Source organism: Octopus bimaculoides, chromosome 12 (assembly GCF_046866305.1).
Source record: "Octopus bimaculoides isolate indiv1 chromosome 12, ASM4686630v1, whole genome shotgun sequence".
NCBI lineage: Eukaryota > Metazoa > Mollusca > Cephalopoda > Octopoda > Octopodidae > Octopus > Octopus bimaculoides.
This window is the reverse complement of record NC_142939.1, coordinates 65,273,265-65,292,854: the sequence shown is the minus strand read 5'-3', so window position 1 is coordinate 65,292,854 and position 19,590 is coordinate 65,273,265. Positions and strand designations below refer to the sequence as shown.

The 19,590-nt window shown below is 37.8% G+C and overlaps 1 protein-coding gene across 1 annotated transcript in view; it reads left to right on the top strand.

The window, feature by feature from the left end:
- The first annotated feature begins 15,998 nt into the window (after window positions 1-15,998).
- The window catches only part of LOC106884472 (importin-11), a 57,458-nt gene continuing 53,866 nt past the window's right edge, over window positions 15,999-19,590 (top strand). Inside the window, exon 1 of the mRNA XM_089361289.1 lies at window positions 15,999-16,326. The gene's annotated coding sequence lies outside the window, so the exon portion shown is untranslated. The remainder of the gene's footprint in view (window positions 16,327-19,590) is intronic.

Genomic DNA, 19,590 nt, shown 5'->3' with positions numbered 1-19,590 from the left:
TTTCTGGATTTTCAGTTACACAAACACATTATATTACAGTACATTGCAATTGATTAGTCTGTATACTGATAGCCAACACCAAATGAGGAGCTTACTGTGACAGCCAAAGCTCTGAATTTGATGGAGTTGTAGGAGCACCATTGTAACATATGATATATCTAAGAAATTTTAGACCAAGTAAGCCCCACTTCATCCACAACACACCCCAGTAGATTTTTTTTTCAGAAGAAATAAGGGAGACAGACAGAGAAAAGGTTTAAAGAAAGAGAAGAATCAATCCCAATACAGAACTGTCACTTTATTTATTAGCCATTAGAGCACAGAATACTGCGACAATTACCACAAAGCCACAAAGCAATCTGTTCAACAATCTATGTATATGTCTATATATATATATATATATATATATATATATATGGGAGAATATACAAATAATAACAACAGACGAGGACAGGTGGTGTAAATAACAAAAGTATATATTAGTATGACGCTCGGGAATACGGAAAGTCTTTGACGTTTCGAGCTACGCTCTTCAACAGAAAGAATACGGAGACAAGGAGAAAAACACAGAGAAAAAAAATTGAATAGTGTTCAGTCAACGGTCAATCATAATAATGGCCGATCATAACAATGGCTGACCGGAAGTTAGAAATTCTTATTTCAGGAGAGCTAAGAAAGGGGGAGATAACAAACGGTGATCGGGAACGAGGGGCTGTGTGTGGGAGGTAGAATGCTGGTGATCTTGACATATGTAGTGTGAAAATGGGGAAGGGAGAAAGGGAGAAAGTAGTTGGTCAGTTGTAGTGTGTGCATGGTGTGATGCGAGGGTGTTGGGAGGTGGCGAAGGCATGGGTGGAGTGTGGGTTAGGCTGAGGGTGGGTAGAGGTAGGGGTCTGTGGGTAGGGTGGGGTAGAGGTAGGGGTCTGTGGGTAGGGTGGGGTATGTGGGTAGGGGTGGGTGGTGGGTGTAAGGAATTGGATGGGGTGGAGTGGGAAGGTAGAGTAGGAGTGTGTTGGGGTGTGGTGGGATGAGCTTATGAGGGGGTGTTGACGAGGAGGGAGAAGGGGAAGGTGGATGTAAGAGAGGGGGAAGATGGGTATGAGAGGGGAGAGGAAGAGAGGAGAGAGGAAGAGAAAGAGAGGAAGAGAAAGAGAGGAAGAGAAAGAGAGGAAGAGAAAGAGAGGAAGAGAAAGAGAGGAAGAGAAAGAGAGGAAGAGAAAGAGAGGGAAGAGGGGTATGGGTGGGAGAAAGAGAGGAAGAGAAAGAGAGTGAGAGAGAGTAAGAGAGAGGAGAGAAAGAGTAGGGGTGAAGAGAAGTGGGAGTGGAGAGAAGTAGGAAGAGAAGTAGGAGTGAAGAGAGGTATATATACATACACACACACACATATGCATATATATATATATATATATATATATATATATATATATATATAAATATATATACAAACACATATATATATACATATATATATACTCACACACACATATATATTTATATACATACACACACATACACAAAGAGACATACATAAACTTACATACATTCATACATACATACATTCATTCATACATACATACATAGATGCATGCATACATACATGCATGCATACATACATACATACATGCATACATACATGCATACACACACGCATACATACATGCATACACACACACGCATGCACACACACACACACACACGCACACACACACACACACTCATACATATTTTGGGGTGTTTTTCATTTCATACTTGTCAGTAATTACTGACCTTTTGAAACCAATTTATCAGAATTTAGGAATCTTTCCGTTTTCGTAATCACCCAACAATTTATTTCAAAGACACACAGTTGCATCCACTGTCTTTCACCTATTTATTTATTTATTTATTCCTTTATGTTTTTCAATGGAAATACCTTTTCTAAAAGTACGCAACAGTCTGCTCCAGATAACTACGATCAGGGTTACCTAAATTCTTGCCTTACTTAATTTCACAACAAGAATTCATTGAAAATCATTTGTCACAGTTTACAAATAGATTCAGCCCAACATTACATAATGTTATTGTTGTGCAACATCACAGCTACAGGCATGTGTGTGTGTGTGGTTAAGGAGAACGTTTTTTTTTTTTTGCAAATCACATGGTTTCAGGTTCAGTTCCACCCCACCGCATGCCACCTTGGGCAAGTGTCTTCTATAATAGTTCCAGGCTGACCCATGTATTGTGTGTGAATTTGGTAGACAACAAAAGAAAATCTATGATGATGCCACCTGGGTAGGCAACATAAGCAGTGCCTATCCTGAATAAAACAGATTGATAGCAACATTTTCCTTTTATGGCAAAATATGGACCTAATTCAATAAATTATGAAGGTTACTCTGATTACTCTGCATAAAATACAAAATATTTTTTTTTTTATAGATTAGGTAGGATGGACGGATTGATAGAAGGATAGATAGAGAGAGAGAGAGAGACAGACAGACAGACATATAGACAAACAGGCAGACAGACAAACAAATAAATATCCATGTGTATGTCTGTGCATGTGTGCATGCATGCGTGTGTGTGTGTGAGTAAGTGTTTGGGTGAGTTCATATTTCTTCTCATTTTCCTGTGTGTTCACTGTTTGTAAACAAAAGCATCAGTGTCCGGTCAGGGAGTGTTGTTTACTTGCAGCCCGCATCAAAAGCACGTCCAGACTTCTTGACATGTTATATGACCTTTGTAAATAAAATTGACATTCAAGTTGTGGTGGTTATCTCTCATTCTCCATGTAACTATGTCTAAGCTGTTCATTGTTCGGTAGGTAGGAGGATTATTACCATATTTGGAAACAGGAGAAGGCTGGCATCAGTTAGGGCATCTGGCCATAGAAGACTTCGTCCTAATGTAGTCGCATCTGACTGATGTCAGCTTAGGAAAACAGACATTAAGAGGAGGAGATGACAATGATGATAGTGATGATGATGATGATGATGACGATGATGACAACAATGCTGATGATGGTGATGGTGGTGGTGGTGGTGGTGATGGTTGCAATGCAATGATAATGGCAATGACGATGGTGCTGATGACAATGATGATGATTTGTGATGGTGATGTTGATGATGATGATGGTTTGGGAAGCATATATATTCAAGCATCATTGTGCAGCATAATTTTTGCATCTCTGTTAAGAAGTCTTTACTGCTTTGATTTCACTTTTACATATATATGTATGTGTGTGTGTGTGTGTATGTATATTAAATACACACACACACATATATGTATGTACACACACACACACACACACACACACACACACATATATATATATATGTATATGATTGTCTAACAACATGAGCTTGCAGCGATTGATTCAGCCTTATTAAAAGAAAAAGAAAAAAATAGTAAAATAAAACAAGTAATGGATTAATTCTTGTGCCATTACCATTTTGGGGCACCACAGTTGCTTTGGGAAACATTTCAGAGATTCGTCTGTCTCTTACCATTGCCCAGGTCATATATTATTAACAGACAATACCCATTTCTCATTACATCTAATGACATGGTACAAATAACTTCATTTTTATTGCAGATTACCAACAACAAACGCTCTTTGAAATGATGCAATTTTGGGTATTCTGACAATTGTCACAAAACCCATTAATCTAAATTTTTCATGTTTCTGATGCCACAAAAAAAAAAGGCAGGAAATAGTAACAGAAGATAATGCAAAGTCTGCTGCAAGTTGTCAAACAGTTGTTTGCTGGGTTTTTTTCCTTTTGGTTTTTGGTCCCTCTTCACCCCCACCCTTTCACCAGTTCTCTTAAATGGCCTCCATTTAACTTTTTAGCATTCAGATTTCCCCGTCATATGTCACAGTATTGCAATATTAACCAGACCATCAAGTAGTGTTAAACACTGCTGGTCACAATGCACTTCCAATTCTGTTTTCATCCTCCTCCTCATCATCATCTGCTTTCCATGCTGGCATGGGTTGGACAGATTGACATGGAGCTCACTAGCAGGGAGCTGTTCAGACTCCAGCTGTCTGTTGAGACATGGTCTCTGGCTGGATGCCCTTCCCAATGCCAACCACTTAAGAGAATATACCAGCAAGCTGGCAGAATCGTTAGCACGCCGGGCAAAATGCTTAGCAGTATTTCGTCTGCCGTTACGTTCTGAGTTCAAATTCCACCAAGGTCGACTTTGCCTTTCATCCTTTCGGGGTCGATAAATTAAGTACCAGTTATGCACTGAGGTCGACCTAATTGACTTAATCCCGTTGTCTGTCCTTGTTTGTCCTCTCTATGTTTATCCCCTTGTGGGTAATAAAGAAATAAGAATATACTGGGTGTTTTGTACATGCCATTGGCATGGGTGCGTTTATGCAACACCAGTACAGGTGCATTAATGCAGCGCCAAGGTGGGTACATTTTAAGTGGTACCGGCACCTGAAAGGACGAGCCTGTATGTATGGAAGACAATGATTTTACTTAGCTTCGGCTGTGTGCTTCTTTGGAGACCTTCCAAATGGCTTTTCTGATCTCTTGGATATCACTCGACAACTGCATGGGTTCACCTGTTGTCTGTGAACCTTGTAAACTTGTGCTTTCAGTATTCTGCAGCCACATCACTCCACTCATTCACTCCAATCTCTTCTCAGATTATCTCATTTTAAATGTAATCCTTATTTATTCACATTGTTTTGAATTAACCGTACTTTATCTCACAGCTTCAAGATTTCTATGATGTAATAGCTGTTTATTATTATTACTAGCTGGCCCCATGCCATAAAAAATGATGGCTAATTGTAGTATTTTATATATAAGTAAGGTACAAAACCAAGTTTTTGGTTTAATAATTCTTTTATTACCAAATTTTTTGTGAAAAATCTATCCGCAACTAACATCCCTTGACTGCTTGTTTCCTTCAAAAGAAATTTTTTAAAGTTTTCCTTCCTTTTTGTACAACTTAAAGTCAGATAAAGCTGGTCGTGACTAAATACGGGAGCTGGCAAGTGAATACCAAATACACAGAGTTGAATTGAAATGCTGTTTGATTTTGCTTTTCAGTGTTGAATGTTCACCGTCCCACTTCCATTGTGCACACACACACACACACACACAAACATTCACATACCTCCCTTTTACATACACACACATATACTCACACAGAGTTGAAATACTGTTTGGTTTTTTTTTCACTGTGCAATTTCCATCATCCCACTACCAGTTTTCCATCACCCCTTCCTTCCTTATTCATCTATCACCCCTTCCTTTCTCATTCATATGTTGTGATGGAGAAAAACACAAGAGTATTATTATTGTAGGTGATATTGTGAGGTAGATGTCAGAGGCTGGATTTGGCTGGTTTGAACATAAAACTGGTAGAATATTTGAGTCAGACACAGCTGAGTTTAATGCTAGAGGGTTAAACTAGGCTTTAGTTTCTGTCACAGATCACATTGAACACTCTCACCTCCAAAGCAGAATTTATGAAACAACCACTGTTACATTTTCCCAGGTTAATAAAACTCTATCCAAATACTAAATGAAAGACTAAGTTTTTCCTTCTTTTTCCATTTTGTTTTGTTGTTTCAGTTGTTCTAGTTTGAATTTGAATATAAAATAAAAGAAAGAAGTTATGTTTGTTCAGTTGTTACCCTATTATCAAATGACATGAAATCAATGGCTGCAAGACACAACCACCACCTGGAAAAGTGAAGCCAATAAACATAAAAAAAAACAAAGTAATACAAAATAAAATGACCAATCAGTTTCTTTACCTAACGTGTATAATCATAGCTTAAAAATGACATACTAAAAAACAACATTTCATGGGTCCACCAAGGATCAGTCCTCAGCCCCTTCTTATTCATCATAGTCCTCCAGGCAATAACAGAGGAATTCAAGACCAGATGTCCCTGGGAGCTCCTCTATGTTGATGACCTTGCTCTAATTGCTGAGTCAATATCAGAACTAGAGGAAAAGTTTCAGGTGTAGAAGCAAGGATTAGAATCAAAGGGCCTTAGGGTCGTCCTAGCTAAAACCAAAGTCTTAATAAGAAGGAAGGCAGACAAACCACAAATCCCTTCAAGTAGATGGCCCTGCTCGATTTGTAGAAAAGATGTAGGTAGAAACTCCATAAGATGTATCTGGTGTAAGCTATGGACACATAAAAGGTGCAGCAATATCAAAGGAAGGTTAACTGGGAAGATAGTTGTTTTAGTTTGTGGCAAATGCTCAGGTGCTATAAACACTGAAAATGTGCAGAGAACAGCTTCTGTCACATTCCAGGGAGAAAAACTACAAGTAGTTACCCGGAAATGCTTAAGGGAATTTCATCCATCATTACATTCTGAGTTCAAATTCTGCCTCGGTCAGCTTCGCCTTTCATCCTTTTAGGGTCAATAAAACAAGTAGCAGTTGAGCACTGAGGTCGATATGATCAACTAAGCCCTTTCCCCGAAATTCTTGGCTTTGTGCCAACATTTGATATTACTCAGGCTTTTATCTTTGACCTATTTAGCATAAGGAGGCCCTTCTAGGAACTTACACTCCACTGGACCTTGTGGTGAGACCCACCTTGTCTATCTTACAATAAAACAAAAAAAAAAGCAAAAAGAAATGATTCAAAATAGATAGACTGGTGACATTTTCTATGAACTTTTATTGTTTAATTTGAAATTCTCAAAGTCTTTTAATTTTTATTGATTTAATTCTCATTAACACTGTTGTTAAAAATTTATATCATATCTACGACTATATTGACATTTCCTCTCTCAAGTTATCAATTATTCATCGGTCAATTATCAAAGTCCTCATTAGGAATTAGTATCAAAAGCAAAAAATAAAAATTCTGATAAAAAAATCTATGTTAAGCCAAGGAATATTGATTTTCATCGTTGGTTTCATATTATTATGAAGATTTCTTTAATATTATGAGGTTTATGAGGTTTAAATGCTGGAAGAACCAAAATACTTTTGATGGGAGATAAAAGGAAAAGCTTACATCTTAGTTGTGGTTCTGTGTTTTCTTTAGTTTAAAGTTAAATTACGTAAACGTCAAACATTATATATGTACACACACACACACACACACACACACACATATAATATATATATATAATATATATATATAGGGAATTGTATCAGACTGCCAGAAGGGAAGCTAGGAGATAGGTTTATTTAGCCAGAGGGGAAGCAGATAAGAAAAAATTTAACCAATGTTCTGCACCGTGAGGACCAAAGACTTGAAGTATTTCGTATTGCAAGACAGTGTGTGAGAGAGAATCGTGGTGTCGTAGGAGAGAAATGTGTCCGCATGGATGATGGTTCACTTGCATTAAACGAGGCTTCAAAGAGAGAGGTTTGGAGACGCCACTATGAAAGGTTGCTCAATAAACAGAATGAATGGGAGAAGGAGAGTCTGCTGAATGTCGACCCAACAGAGGGACCAGCTATCCGAATTGACAGTACCATGGTAGATAAAGCAATTAAGAGTATGAAGACAGGGAAAGCCCCCAGCCCATCAGGAATCACTGCAGAGATGCTCAAAATATCTGGCAGTGTCGGCTATAGCCTCGTCACCCGTATTATTAACCAGGTGATACATGAAGGAGTCATACCCAATGACTGGTGTAGCAGCACCATAGTCAACTGCTACAAAGGTAAAGGTGATGCTTTAGATACAAATAATTACAGAGATATCAAGTTGTTGGATCAGGTAATGAAGGTCATGGAGAGGGTCATAGCCCAACTAATTAGGGAGAGAGTCAGCTTAGACGAGATGCAGTTTGGATTCATGCCAGGAAAAAGCACCACTGATACTATATTTCTGGTAAGACAGCTGCAGAACCTAGCGAAAGATAAACCTCTGTACCTGGCTTTCGTTGACACGGAGAAAGCCTTTGACAGGGTCCCCTGATCCCTTATCTGGTGGTCAATGAGGAAACTAGGTATAGAAGAATGGTTAGTGAGAGCTGTGCAAGCCACGTACAGGGACACTGTCAGTAAGGTGAGAGTTGGCAACAAGTACAGTGAAGAATTCCGAGTAGAGGTAGGGGTCCACCAAGGTTCAGTCCTCATCCCCCTCCTATTTATCATAGTCCTCCCGGCAATAACAGAGGAATTCAAGACAGAATGCCCCTGGGAGCCCCTCTATACTGATGACCTTGCTCTACTTGCCGAGTCACTATCAGAACTAGAGCAAAAGTTTCAGGTGTGGAAGCAAGGATTAGAATCGAAGTCAACCTAGCTAAAACCAAAGTCTTAATAAGTTGGAAGGCAGACAAACCACAAATCGTTTCAGGTGGATGGCCCTGCTCGATCTGTAGAAAAGGCATAGGTAGAAACTCTATAAGATGTACCCAATGTAAGCTATGAACACATAAGAGGTGCAGCAATATCAAAGGAAGGTTAACTGTGAGTGGATTTGATTGATGGAAATTGAAAAAAAACCCATCATATAAATAAGTATGTATGTATGTATGTATGTATGTGTATGTATATATGTGTATGTATATATGTGTATGTATATATGTGTATGTATATATGTGTATGTATGCATGTATGTTTTATATGTATGTATGCATGCATGTATGTGTGTATGTATGTATGTGTGTGTATATATGTGTCTATGTATGTGTGTATGTATGCATGTATGTTTGTATGTATGCATGTATGTTTGTATGTATGCATGTATGTTTGTATGTATGTGTGGGTGTGTACGTATGTATGTATATATGTTTATATGAATGTATGTGTGTGTATGTATGTATGCATACATGCATGTTTGTATGTATGTATGTATGTATGTGTGTGTATGTATGTACGTCTATGTTTGTATGCATGTATGTATGTGTATGTAGTGTATGTGTGTACACAGGTATACATGTACGTATGTATGTATGTGTTAATGTGTATGCATGCATATCTGTGTGTGTGTGTTTGTGTTTGTCCTCCACCACTGCATCACAACTGGTGTTGGTTTGTTTACATTCCCATAACTCAACAGTTTAACATAAAAGGCCTGTAGAACAATTACCAGGGTTTAAAAAAAGACATAAGTCAAGTACTGGCAGCCTGGTGGTGGTGGTAGTGGGTAGGGGGCGATCCATCCCCTTAAACCCTTTCAAGGTTGCACCCCTGCAAGGCTGCAGTCCAATGACTGAAGCAAGTGGTAAAATGATAAAAAGAAAAAATGATAAGACATAAAAGATTTTTTAAAAATAAAAGAAAGATATAGGTGCAGGAGTGGCTGTGTGGTAAGTAACTTGCCAAACAACCACATGGTTCCAGGTTCAGTCCCACTGTGTGGCACCTTGGGCAAGTGTCTTCTACTATAGCCTCAGGCCAACCAAAGCCTTGTGAGTGGATTTGGTAGACGGAAATCAAAAGAAGTCCATAGTGTATATATATATATATATATATATATATATATATATACATGTGTGTGTGTGTGTGTGTGTGTGTGTGTGTGTGTGTGTATGTGTGTGTGTGTGTGTGTATCTATATCTATCTATCTATCTATCTATCAATATATATATATATATGATAGGTGCAGGTATGACTGTGTGGTAAGTAGCTTGCTTCCCAATGACATGGTTCCAGATTCAGCTCCACTACCTGACGCCTTGGGCAAGTGTCTTTTATTTTAGCCTGAAGCCGACCAAACCCTTATGAGTGGATTTGGTAGACGGAAACTGAAAGAAGCCCGTTGTATATATGTATATGTATATATATATATATATATATATATATGTGTGATTGTGTGTCTGTGTTTTTTTCTCCCCCAATACTGCTTGACAATCAATGCTGGTGTGTTTACGTCCCCGTAACTTAGCAGTTTGGCAAAAAAGACCAATAGAATAAGTACTAGGTTTACAAAGAATAAGTCCTGGGGCCGATTTGCTCGACTTAAAGATAGTGCTCCAGCATGGCTCTCAGTCAAATGGCTGAAACAAGTAAAAGGCAAAAAAGACAGGTATATTTTAGAGGTAAATCACTCACCTGGTCGGGAAGATAAAGATGCTGGAGTTCAATGTTCTCACACATATCCGAAGGATGTTTATTATGTCATGCAAGCCGAATCAACAAAAGGGATTTCTCATCCATTTATGATGGAGATCCTTCGCCTTATTGGTCTTCAATAATGATGTCGATGATGATGAAGATGATGATGATGATGATGATGACGATGATGATAATGATGATAGTGACGATGAAGAGGAGGCGGGGGCAGGATGATAATAACTATCATTATAGTTATTGCTTTTGTTAGACCTTAATGGCTGTCACCGATGCAAGTGTTTCTCTTATCAATAATGTTTTTCCAATGCCACTAATGATGTTGCATTTGATGTTATTGTTGTTGTTGTTGTTGCTGGTGGTGATGGTGGTAGTGGCTGTAGGGATGGTGGTGGTGGTGATGGTGGTGGTGGTGATGGTGGTGGTGGTGGTGGTGGTAATGACTTTCTTGTTGGTGCTGTCGTTTTTCTCACTGTTGTTGCTATTCTGTTGTAATTGTTGTCATTGTTGCTGTCACAATTATCATCATTGTTGCTGCTGCTGTTGCTGCTTCTGTTGTTGTTGTTGTTGTTGTTGTTGTTGTTTTCCTTTTACATTCTGAAACACCTAAACTGTTCCGTCCCTCTAACCCTCCACCCCCGTTTCTCCAATGCCTTGTGTTTGACCAAAGCTTTTCCTCCAAAACACTGACCAGAGCTTACTGAAAGCAAACTAAAGACTATTGACTGTGACCACCAGCAATCTATTGTAAACTTTCCACAATAACTCTCCGCTTCTAGGATCATGATGTCAGCGAAATCTCCAGGGATCATCCATAGAAATTGTTTTACTTCCTACACAATATTTCAGTAGTAGCGGAGGTGGTGGTGGTGGCAGCAGATGTGTTGGTGGTGGTAGTGATGGTAGTAGTAATAACAGTTGTGGTGGTGGTAGTAGTAATAACAGTTGTGGTGGTGTAGAAAGGATTATTACATCCACCTTAGCGAAGGCGGAGGTATTGTTTTCAGTCGTGTTTGTTTGTTTGTTCATGGACAAGCTATTTCAAGAACTGCTGGATGGATTCAAATGAAACTTTCAGAGATGTTTGGCCTCATGATTGACACAAATTGATTAGATCTTGGGATCGATCTGGCACTGGACAAGGATTCTGGATTATTTTTTTTACTTAATTTTTGAGAGTGGTCAGGTTCATTTTTAGTATTCTTGTTATTATTATTATTGTTATTATTATTATTATTAGCAGCAGCAGCAACAGCAGCAGCAGCAGCAGCAGCAGCAGCAGCAGCAGTAGTAGCAGTAGTAGTAGTAGTAGTAGTAGTAGTAGTAGTAGTGGTAGTAGTGGTAGTAGTAGTACATATATCAAGGCAGTAGGCTGGCAGAATCGTTAGCATACCAAACAAAATACTTAGCAGCATCTCTTCCATCTTTAGGTTCTGAGTTCAAATTCCACCAAGGTCGCCTTTGCTTTTTATCCTTTCGGGTTCAGTAAGTTAAGTACCAGTCAGGAACTGGGGTTGATGTAATCAACTAACCCCCTTACCTAAAAGTCCAGGCCTTGTGCCTAAAGTAGAAAAAAATTATTATTGCTGTTGTTGTTGTTATTATCCTTATTATAATTATTGTTGTTGTTCTTACTGATGATCACAATGTCATTGGAGGAATCACTTGTTAACATTACGAGATCAATTAACATTGTTAAGTACATATTTCAAGTCCCTGTTCATTAGTGATATTACGAATATTCTCCCAAGGGTAAAGAATTCTTTGTTTTATTTTCACACATCTTGGGAATACATGATATCTGTGTATACATTGTTTTCCAATTTTTTGGCTTTGTTTTATTCCGTTATATTTAATATTAATATATTATGCGGTGCAGTAAATGACACAATCAATAATGTGATAGACAGAATGCTTTGCAGAAGTTATAGATATGTTCCAAATTCAAATCTAACTAACCTTTATGTTCATGTGGTTGATAAAATAAATAAGTTTCTGTTAAGCTATTGGGTCAATTTTATCGACTGTATGTTGCCCTTAAAATTTCTAAATTCTCTTGTGCAAGATGTGAATCCTTTTAAAACCAATACACCCAAAACTGACTCAGATTTCATGATAAAAACTTCCTGTTTTGAAGTGGTTTAAAATAAAACCTTCCATCAAAATTTCCCATTAATTTTCTGTTCTAAATACCAGCTTAATAATAACTAAGTTATTTTATTAAATTCTTCGTTATTTTGGAAATTAATCACATCCAAAGCAGTGTACTTTAGCAGAAGTATAGTAATATATTTCTAAACTATTTATATATAGTATCAGGTGCAGTTGTGACATGGTTCCAGGTTCAGTCCCACTGCATGGTACTGTGAGTGGATTTGGTAGACAGATGATGATGATGATGATGATGAAACTGAAAAAAGCCTGCTGAATGTGTGTGTATGTGTGTATGTGTGCGTGCGTGCATGCGTGCGCATGTGTGTGTGCACACATGTGTGAGTGTGTGCGTGTGTGTTTGTGTCTTTTTATCTGTGTCTGACCCTTAAAGACATGACAGCTCAAAGAGAGAAGACAACATTCCAGTACTTAGACTAATACTTTATTTTATCAACCCTAGAAGGATGAACAGTAAAGATGACTTCAGCAGGATTTGAACTTAGATTGTAAAAAAAACAGATCAAATAATACTCAGTATTTTTTCCAAAGCTCTAACAATTCTCACTCTTGGACATGGATGTTGGATAATGACTGAAAGAATATGCAGGCATCCAAAATAGTGTCCCTCCAAAAGGTCTCTGGAATAACGTTACTTGAGAGGATGCATAGCTCAGAGGTCAAGGAGTCTCTCCAGGTCAAGCCTGTGACCTCTCTTCTTGACATTGAGTGGTCACAGCTCTAGTACTACAGACACAGGATTAGAATGTCACAGGAAAGAATCATAAGACAAATTCTTCAAGCCAAGCCAACTGGCTGGAGACGTAGAAGTAGACCAAGAACAAAATGGTAAGATATTCTCCATAGTCTCAGCTGGTCACAATTGGGAATCCAGTTGGAAAGGCTAATGATAGTTGCTTTTAGTGATGATTGCTTCTCATAGGACCCTGCAGAGGAGGAGCCTAAGAACTCTACCCTTATAACATGGGAGAGTTTTGGAGAAAATGAATGGATGGAATTATAAATCAATATCACAAGAAGATTGCCAGAGATGACAGATAGTAGAACCAGTTGAGTGGTGAACAGAATATTCTGTGGTATCTATTTAGAGTGCTTTCTGTTTTGAGTTCAAATCCAGCAGATATTTACTTTGCCTTTCATACCACCAAGGTTGCTGAAACAATTAGCAATCAACTACTGGCATTGATTTTATTGATTATATCCCTTTAGAGCAACAAAAATTCCTGATGTAGTGGACCCCAGGTTAGAAAACAAACATTGGCGAAAAGCAAAGCTGACCTCAGTAGAATTTGAACTCAGAAAGTAAAGACAGATGGAATGCCACTTAGCATTTTACTCAGCATGCTAATGATTCTACCAGCTCACCACCTTAGTTAGAAAACAAATATTGGCATCAAATTTTGGCACAAGGGGAGGGGGGTAAGCTGATTACAACTAAGACACTGGATATATTCCAACCATTTTGTTCTTGGTCTGTAGAACCAGAGCTGTGACCTCTCCATGCAAAGAAGAAATGGCTTGACTTGGAGAGACTCGCTGATCTCTGATTTTTGCTCCCTGTTGAGTAACATTACTCCAGAGGAACCATTTGAGTGTGTTCCAGATCTCCTGGTGGAGAAGAATTAGGATGAGGTCATGACAAGGGTGGTGCATCTCACCAAGAAATGGGCCAAGAGACAGCTGTTTCTGAAAGGTCAAGCAGAGAACGCTTATATTGCATCTGTCATATATTACTGCCTAACCATTGTACTCTACCCCAGTTTACATCTGACCAAACTTGAATGCATACCCTTCTGCTTTCTGTGGAAGGGACACATTCCACTGGTCAGGTGCTCCATTTGCTAAAACACTCACTGAATGGAGGACTAGACATTCCTACCCAGATATGCTTCCTACTCCGACTGACTTTGACATTGTTTTCTCATTACTTTCAGAAAAATTGATATTTTTTAAAGAAAATCATTTCAGATGGTTTAGATTACGATTATATCGGAATTTATGGTAATAAAAGAAAGATATATACATACTGACATAAATCGCATATATGTCTACACAAGGAAAATTAAAATTTTGAAGAATTTGTGTCAGTATGTTTGTGTACGTGTCCACCGTTTTGGTTTTGTTTTATTTTTAAAAAAATTTTTTACATTAAATTGTAATCGTAATCTGCATAATCTGAAAAGTAACTGTAGAAAATTTCATTAAAAAATATCCGTTTTTCTGGAAGTTATGAGGAAACAAAGTCGAGGGCACACTTGTATGTATGTATGTATGTATGTATGTATGTATGTACGTACGTATGTATGTATATATGTATTATGTATGTATGCCCTTGTGCTTGTGTGTTCCCCTAGACACCTTGATAACTGGTGTTGGTTTGTTTACGCTCATAACTTACCGGTTCTGCAAAAGTTAACGATATTTCTATCGTTAACTTTTTGCCGAACCGCTAAGTATCAGGCGTTAAAAGAAATTAAGTCCCGGGGTGAATTTTTTTCGCCTAAAACCCTTCGAGGCTGCGCCCCAGCATGGCCGCAATCCAAAGACTAAAACAAGAAAAAGATAAAAGACATTCAAGACTACATTATGAAACATGTCCTTCATTTTTAAAGGCAATAGGTAGATTTAACAGCTTGTTCTAACAGGTAAAAAAAAACACGTTGAAATTTCTTCACTAGAAATCTTAAGCGTACGTTGCTGGTTTTTAGGTTTTTTCTTAATTTTTATGCTTTTAAATATGTTCGTTGAGACCGACATAAAGTCGAAAAATAAATCGACTCAAGACGAGGTTTATTTATTGATTTTTTTTTTCGATAAATCTCTTTCAAAACTGATGTAGGGTCGGAAAAGACGTAACTTGAAACGAGGTATGTTGAGGTATACCTCTACTGTTCTTGCAAGAAAGATGGGTTGATCAAAGCTGGAATTCTTAATGTAAAGGTTGTTCGGGGGTGATGAGAAGGGAGCTAGTTAAAAAAAAATATTAATAATTCAAGAATCTGTGAGCCAAATTGAACAGATCCTAAAAACCAATAATGAAGAGGAAAATCAAATAAAATACACTTCAAAATACGTCTAAAACCATTTTTTAAAATTTAAAGATAGATATAAGCTAATAAATTTTTTTAAACGTCTTTCGTATTGCGCCTTTTTCGAGTTAAATCGATATGTCCTGGAACCAATTATTGATGTAAATAGAGTAGGCCTGTATTTCTTGGACAGCATTATTCAATGTGCCCTTCGTTTTTTTAAAATCAAGTGTGTAAAATGAGTGAGTCTCGGCCGATATTTCTAACAGATCAAATAGTTACATAAATGTAACTTGCTTAAGCTAACGTCCACAGTGGAGGTAACTCTAATGGGTACATATTAGAATTACCTCCCTTTGATTTTTCTTCAAAGATGCTGCTTTTTTTTTTTTCAATCCCAATATCTCTTCGTTTTTTGAATTAATCTCATTGAATGAAAATATTTGCCTAAGTGGTAAGCGTAATCAAGAGCAGAATTTTCGACTTTACCTCATAATGTCATGGATTCGATTCTTGGACAGGGCAGTGCGTTGTAATTGTATGATACACTTTCACAAGCCAGGCAATCTGCATTTTTAAAATCTAAATCTAATCTACCTCTTTAGTAATCATCTGTCTCTCTCTCTCTCTCCCCTCTCTCGCCTCCTCTCTCTCTCCCCTCTCCTCCTCTCTCGCCTCCTCTCTCTCCCCTCTCTCGCCTCCTCTCTCTCTCCCCTCTCCTCCTCTCTCGCCTCCTCTCTCTCCCTTTCCCTCTCACTAGCCCCCTCTGTACATACGATGTAGTATATACGTATACACACATATCATGAATGTACGTGTGTGTGTGTGTGATGTATACACATATATGTATATACACAAGGAATTTTGGTGGAACAATACCATCACAAGCTCAGGTGTAAACATAACATATTGTTGTTTAGGAGGAGAGAAAAAATGTATGTATAGAGGTTGGCTGCCCTGCTGATGTGAATATCTCTTTGAAAATCAAGCAGAAAGAGGATAACTATGGACAAATGCTTTGAAACTTCCAGCTTCCATATTCAAATTGTAAATTCACATTTATACCAATAATAACCGGTTTTCTGAGGAAATGCCTAAGTGGCAATCAAGATAAGGTAAGATTTTCAGAAAAAGAAATCCGTCAGCAAATTCACACGTTACAAATACATGCACATAAATACATACATGATGTGTGTGTGTATATACATACACACATTTATATACACAGATACATGGATATATATATATGTATATTTGTGTGTGTGTGTGTGTGTGTGTGTGTGTGTGTGTGTGTATATTCATATATATATCTATGTGTGTGTGTGTGTGTGCGTGTGTGTGTGTATATATATGTATATATACCCATGTATCTGTGTATATAAATGTGTGTATGTATATACACATACATTATGTATGTATGTATGTATATATTACTAAACAAACCAGAAGGCTTTGAAAGTTATTTGTGGGTTCGATTCTGGCCTTGGTTAGCTCATCATTTTTCAGTCAATTGTTTATATATAAATGTTGCTCTAAATTGGAGTATACATATTATTATTATTATGATATATTATTATATAGTTATTATCGTGTATGCATGTGCATGTATATATATATATATATATATATATATATATATATATATATATATTTATATATATATATATATATATATATATATATATATATATAATTCCCGAGCATGACCAATGCGAGTGCTGCCTGACTGGCACCCGTGCAGGTGACACGTAAAAAGCACCATTTGAGCCTGTGCTAGTGGCATGTAAAAAGCACCCACTACACTCTCAGAGTGGTTGTCATTAGGAAGGGCATGCAGCTGTAGAAACTTTGCCAAATTATATTGGAGCCTGGTGCAGCCTCCTGGCTTGCCAGTCCTCAGTCAAAATGTCCAACCCATGCCAGACGTTAAACGACGCCGACGATGATGATGATGAATAAATGAAAAATGTATTGTAAATAAACAAACAACAGGTAAAAAAAAATACCTTGTAAATAAACAAATGGCAGGTAAGAAAACATTTAACATATACTGAGTGTACAACCGGATGGGAGACGGACACAGAAAGTTCCTAATTCTTCATTAGTTATCAACCAGAAGGTATTACTCAGTTCCACACCATTAATGATAAGACTGAGAACTTACCATGCTGGTGGTGCCCATGAAAGTTGCAGAGAATATACGGCCGAGAGCAAACAAAACAATACAGAAAGGACATACGGAAGTGAATAAATGTAGTGAAACTAAGTAATACCATCTGGCTGATAACTGATAAAGAATTAGGGACCTTCTGTGTCTGTCTCCTGTCCAGTTGTACACTCAGTATACATTGTACGTTTTTTTACCTGTCGTTTGTTTATTTACAATACATTCTTTTCATTTATTAAATAACACAACGCACCCTGACTTTTATTAGCAGTAAGTTTTACACACACACACACACACACGCACACACACGCACACACACAGATACATGGCTATATATATATATATATATATATATATATATATATATATAGATAGATAGATAGATAGATAGATAGATACATATACATATATATACATATACTTTATTTAAAAGCAACAGAAATATAACAAAAGCTGTTACTCAGAGTTTCATGTTCCCGTTTGTCAGACAGTTTTGTTAAAAACAAAAAATGAAGGCAAACATGAAACTCTGAGTGACAACTTTTGTTATATTTCTGCTGCTTTTAAATAAAGCATATTACTTTACCTCTGGTATTTGAGTACTCTTTTTTCCACCTTTATGTGCTTACTCCAGTATATATACATATACATATATATATATATATACGCACACACGCACACATACACACACACATATATATATATATATACATATATGCATGTGTGTGTGTATGTATCTTCACAAGTGGGATTCTTTCCCTTCTCTCACTTCTCTTCAACCAAAAGACCCTAACCCTAACCCCACTCACTTAGATACTAACCTGTCAATCTCTCCCTCCCTCTCTATTCACCTCCCTCTATTCAAATTCATACACCTCTGCATATCTCAGTACTCCCCTTCCAGTACCAACCCACATGCATTATTCTTCTAATCACTGCTATCTTGACTACCAACTCATCCTCCACTCTGTTCACCTCCCTCTGTCTTCTCTCATACCATTCTACATACCTTAGTAATCTCCCTCTGCCACTGAACTAGAAACTTTACTTCCCTCAAATAATTACCATTCCTTTTCTCACAATCTCAACTTCCAATAATTCTATAGCTATCATCCCAAAACTTTGACAAATTCAGAACAACAAACTACCATTCAAATACTATCTATCCTGCCCTCCTATTCATCTCCCATCTCTCCACTTCTACTACTACATTCCTTAGTACCTTCATTATTAACCCTTCACTCTTCCTGAACTATCTTTTCTCCTCTCACCATTCCCTCTCTTAATACTCCCCATGACCACACCGACCCTGCTACTCCCCTCTCTCCAATACAGCTAGCTCTCCACATTTAATCAATCCATCTTTGAACTTCTCAGCTTTTAGATTTGAAATGTAAGATCTCTACCCTGATGATGGAGGCTTGTCTCATCCAATCTTAATTACCATCCATACAACTGCATACTGTGATGAGTCACATCTACCAACATTGTTATGGATCTCCAAGCCCCCAGAAACAACTGTTGGACTTATAATACTTTTCTTCTACCCCTTTAATTTTCTGTCGTTTGTGCTCTGTGTAAGTTGGACCTATTAATATAAACATCTATGTATTTATACATAGAATTTCATCATCTAAAAGTCTCCACATTTTGTTTTATCTACCAAGGTACTGTTGATTCGAATAGCTGGTCTCTCAATTGGGTCAACATTTGACAGACTTTCCTCTTCCCATTCATTCACCACACTCAGCAGTCTTTTATAATGGCTTTTCCAAGTCTCTTTCTTTGCAGAATCATCAAGTGCAAGTGTGCCATCATCCATGTGGATACATTTCTCTCCTATGACATCACAATTTTCTCTCACACAGTCTTTCAATCTGAAACACTTCAAGTCTTTGGTCCTCATGCCGCTGAACATATGCAAACTTCTTTTCTGCTTCTCACTTGGCTAGATATACCTGTCTCCAAGCTTCCCTTCTGGCTATCTGATACAGTTCCCTGCTACCTCCACTCTTCCAAGCCTTCCTGGCCTCTTTCTTTGCTCTAATGGCCCTGTCTACTGCATCATTCCACCACCACGTCACCCTAGGTCAGGATGGGACTTGGTACCAGTCGCAGATTTGGTCTGTGGCACTCAGCAAGCTGTTCTGCTGTAATTCCCAGTTGCTCTCTACACCACAAGTCTGTAGCTCATTCTCCCTCTCATCAAATT